Source organism: Palaemon carinicauda, chromosome 19, assembly GCF_036898095.1.
Source record: "Palaemon carinicauda isolate YSFRI2023 chromosome 19, ASM3689809v2, whole genome shotgun sequence".
Taxonomy (NCBI): domain Eukaryota; kingdom Metazoa; phylum Arthropoda; class Malacostraca; order Decapoda; family Palaemonidae; genus Palaemon; species Palaemon carinicauda.
In genome coordinates, this window is record NC_090743.1 from 12,234,934 (window position 1) to 12,240,406 (window position 5,473).

Genomic DNA, 5,473 nt, shown 5'->3' on the forward strand with positions numbered 1-5,473 from the left:
GAGATAATGGAAGCATTATTGTCGACTTCGGAATGTCTGTCCTTGCGTTTACGTCAGATTACTGTCCATTTTTTTTTTTCCAGTCCGTTTGCCTTATTCACTTCGTACTCAACAGCTTGGGGTTATAAGCAAAAGATCTGATTGAGGAAAATAGGGGTATTTATTTGTAAACAGATTTGTTTTTAAATAAATACTTGATTGGTGAGTAACTAAAATAAAAAATTCATGGTTTACTAAACCGTAGTGGCCGTTAAGTATTAGAATAAAAAAGCCATTCGAGGGTATAAGGGTATTTATTTGTAAACAGATTTGTTTTTAAATAAATACTTTATTGGTAAGTGACTCAAATAAAAATTCATGGTTTACTAAACCGTTGTGGGCGTAAACTATTCGAATAAAAAAAAAAACCATTCGTGAAAAAAAAAGATAAATAACTTGATCCATAAATAAGCAAATAGTAAGCCAACACAATATGACACTCCAGCTATAAAAATAAGAACAGAATCCTTTACAACCAACTCTATATATTAGGCGTATCTCCCAAGACGAAGACGACGACTCCATCACAGATTTGATGACAAAAACTGGTGTCACTGGCCGTTCGACCACCGCCTCACACACACACTCAGCTAAATGGACTCTTATTATCATCTCGAACGTTGGCTCTTATGTAAATATCTGTCATAATACAAATGTGCTGGTTGAAACAAAATAACGTAATTAAAGCACTGTCGGTTTCGTTTGAAACCAAGATGATGTGGCTGTTGCTCTTCTTTTTATTAGATTCTTTCTATTATTATTATTATTAGTATTATTATTATTATTATTATTATTATTATTACTACTACTACTACTACTAGCTAAGCTACAACCCTAGTTGGAAAATCAGGATGCTATAAGCCCAGAAGCTCCAACAGCACTGTCGGTTTCGTTTGAAAACCAAGATAATGTGGTTGCTGCTCTCATTTTTATTAGATTATTATTATTATTATTATTATTATTATTATTATTATTATTATTATTATTATTATTATTATCATTATTATTATTATAGGTTCTTGAAGTAATTTTCTTAAGGACTATAATCAGAAGTATTGAAGCACGAAATTTCTAATAGCTTTCTTTCCCAAATTAACTGAATCAAAGCTATCATGATCATTAAAGGGAGTTTCCTACCACAAATTTAAAGAACAAATTAAAAGTCAAGAGCAATTTAAAATTTGCAAATATGTTCTTGAAGTAATTTCCTTAAGGACTATAATCAGAAGTATTGAAGCACGAAATCCCGATAGCCTTCTTTCCTTAAGTAACTGAATCAGAGCCATAATGATCATTAAAGGGTGTTTCTACCACAAATTTGAAGAACAAATTAAAAGTCAATAGCAGTTAAGAATATGCAAATATGTTCTTGAAGTAATTTCCTTAAGGACTATAATCAGAAGTATTGAAGCACGAAATCCCGATAGCCTTCTTTCCTTAAGTAACTGAATCAAAGCCATCAGGATCATTAAAGGGTATTTCTACCACAAATTTAAAGAAAAAATTAAAAGTCAAGAGCAATTAAAAATTTGCAAATAGGTTCTTGAAGTAATTTCCTTAAGGACTATAATCAGAAGTATTGAAGCACGAAATTTCTAATAGCTTTCTTTCCTTAAGTAACTGAATTTCCTTAAGTAACTGAATCAAAGTCAACGAAAAAAGATACCTTTATAGAACATCACCTGTTAACGGATACATGCTCTTTATTACCGAGTTGCCTTGGCATTTACGACCCCAGTCAGTACCCCAGTCAGTGTTTATCGTTCAAATGAACCTTCATCTGTCTCGGTGACTGAGCTATGTCTGGCAGGCCATACCTGCCTCCATGCCCAAGCAATAAAGATTCTATGGTACCCATCGGTATTAGAAAGTATAATTAGAGTTAGTTAACATGTACCATTGACTTCATTAATTCCGGTACACTTCAAATGAAGGTAAGAAGACATCAGTGTACCGGAATTAATGAAGACAACTGTACCAGTGCCCTCAATAGCATATGGTTCTTGTGATGATCATAGATACATTATTATTATTATCCTTAAATGCTAAGCTACAACCCTAGTTGAAAAAGCAGGATGCTATAAGCCCAAGGGCCCCAACAGGGAAAATAGCCAAGTGAGGAAAGGAAACAAGGAAAAATAAAATACTTAAAAGACCAGTAACACTAAAAAAAAAAAATCTCCAATATAAACTATGAAAACTTTAACAAAACAAGAGGAAGAGAAATAGGATTGAATAGTGTGCCCGAGTGTAATTAGGGTTAGTTAACATGTACAGTTGAATTCATTAATTCCGGTACACTTCATATGAAGCTTCAGAAGACATCAGTGTACCGGAATTAATGAAGACAACTGTACCTGTGCCCTCAATAGCATATGGTTCTTGTGATGATCATAGATACATTATTATTATCATTAAATGCTAAGCTACAACCATAGTTGAAAAAACAGGATGCTATAAGCCCAGGGGCCCCAACAGGGAAAATAGCCCAGTGAGGAAAGGAAACAAGGAAAAATTAAATATTTTGAGAATAGAAACAACATTAAAATAAATATTTCTTATATAAACTATAAAAACTTTTACCAAATCAAGAGGGAGCGAAACTAGATAAAACAGTGTGCCCGAATGTACCCTCAAGCAAGAGAACTCATTACCATTGCGTCCTTGTAATGCTCATAACTATAAGAGTATTAGGAAATAATATACTCTCACATACTGACCGAACTTCATAAAATTTATCTAAAATCATCCAAGCGTCCCTATGTAATGAAACCCCTCAATAATATTACACAGTGCTCTAGAAGTTTTATTCTAGCCGAGACCAAGTTGTGGAATGATCTTCCTAATCAGGTAATTGAATCGGTGGAACTTCAAAAGATCAAACTTGCAGCGAATGATTTTATGTCGAACAGGCTGACATAAGTCTCTTTTTATAGTTTATATATGAAAAATCTATTTTAATGTTACTGTTCTTAAAATATTTATCTTAATCATTCATTACTTCTCACATGTGGTTTAATCATTTCTTTATTTCTTTTCATCGCTAGGCTATTTTAAGGCATCCAGATTTTCCAACTAGAATTGAACATGTCTCTTTTAATAGTTTATATACGAATGATCTATTTTAATGTTGTTATTGTTCTTAAGATATTTATCTTAATTATTTATTACTACTCACATGTAGTTTATTTATTTCTTTATTTCTTTTCCTCGCTAGGCTATTTTATGGCATCCACCTTTTTCAACTAGAATTGAAGCTTAGCTAGTAATAATAATAATAATAATAATAATAATAATAATAATAATAATAACAATAATAATAATAATAGGTGTTATCAATTCTCACATGTGATTAATTCATTTATTTATTTTCATAGATGGGCTATTTCATGGCATCCAGCTTTTCCAACTAGAATTGAAGCTTAACTAATAATAATAATAATAATAATAATAATAATAATAATAATAATAATAATAATAATAATAATAATAATAATAATAATAATAATAGGTGTTATCAATTCTCACATGTGGTTAAATTATTTATTTCTTTTCATAGATGGGTTATTTCATACCATCCATTTTTCCAACTAGAATTGAAGCTTAGCTAATAATAATAATAATAATAATAATAATAATAATAATAATAATAATAATAATAATAATAATAATAATAATAGGTGTTATCAATTCTCACATGTGATTAATTCATTTATTTCTTTTCATAGATGGGTTATTTCATGGCATCCAGCTTTTCTAACTAGAGTTGAAGCTTAGCTAGTAATAATAATAATAATAATAATAATAATAATAATAATAATAATAATAATAATAATAATAATAATAATTATAATTATAATAGGTGTTATCAATTCTCACGTGGTTAATTCATTTATTTATTTTCATAGATGGGTTATTTCATGGCATCCAGCTTTTCCAACTAGAATTGAAGCTTAGCTAGTAATAATAATAAGTGTTATCAAGACACTTGAACTTATAAAAAGAAAATACTATACAGTACACGTATTTCTCTCAACAGCTGCTACTGGCACGCCACCCTTTATGAAAAAGGGTCGACTGGCCAGAACTTCGTGATGAAATACAGCGCTTCAAAGAAAATATCAAGCTGTTAAAACAGGAAAAACACGCATCATAAACACGACATAGATTAGCAGGGGAATACGTTACGCCCCTTATAAAGGGGAAGGGGGGGGGGGGATGGGGGGGGAGGTGGGGGGAAGGAGGTGGGGGAGGGAGAAAAAGAAATTGCGTTTGTCCCGCTGAAATGAGATAATGTAAAGATAGCAGCCTCTGGTACTCTTCAATTTCTGAAGTTATATTATATTTTACATTTTTGGGATGATTTATTCTAGAAATTTATATTTTTGTCAGTCTTTTATGCTGTATTTTACTAAGTTACTTTGTTGTTGTAATTGTTTTATGCTGTACATTTATTATGGCATAAAATGATTTTTGTTATATTTCCTCTATCTTTAACTCGAGAGAATTTTTCATGCTGCAGTTTAACGTAAAGACATTTTCATTCATTTTATTTACTTTCCTGATTGAAATTGTGGAACAGGTAACGAATAATGATTAGGTACTAGAAACTTGAATAATTAGTAACTCGGAAACACGAGCATTCTTAACGTAAAACAGCAAATAAGAAAATATATTGGACATCAAGAGAAGATGGCTTCCCGCAAAAGTAACATTAAAAATAATATTGACAAGTTTAAAGGTTTAAAGGCCGCTCATAAACTACAGAGACAAGGGACAGTGACATTGCCCTATCGAGCAGGGCAATCCCCTTGAGTCTGACCATATATACATATGATCAGCGCCCAAGGCCCCTCTCCATCAGAGCTGGGACCAAGGAGGGCCAGGCATTGGCTGCTGATGACACAGCAGAAAGACCTATATTCTCCCCAAACACCCCATCCTTAGCTCCCAAGGGTAGTGAGGTTGCAGCGACCAAGAAACTAACTAACGAATCTGAGCGTGACAAGCCCCAGTCTGGCGTTCATCAGTCAGGGACGTTACCACATCGGCCACCACAACCTTTACAGTTACCTTAAGATTCTTAAGCAATTACAAACGATGAAAAAATATATTGTACTAATAAAAAAACTAGACCCGTTTCCTGAAACTTAAAATCGACAAATATTTATAAGTAGAAAAGGACTAAGCATATATGAGCTTCCCATATTACAAGTGTCGAAATAAACGCTGTTAATCTCCAGTCACTTATCAAATTTCATCAAATTCATGCATGCTAAACCAATAGCATATGAACGAACAATACATATACAGTATATGCAATTCTTTCAATATTCGAAGCAATATATATTATAATATAAGAAACATACAGTTATAATAAGGGACTATATCAGCATGACCAAAGACAGAAGTCAAGTTCTGTGGAAAACTCTAC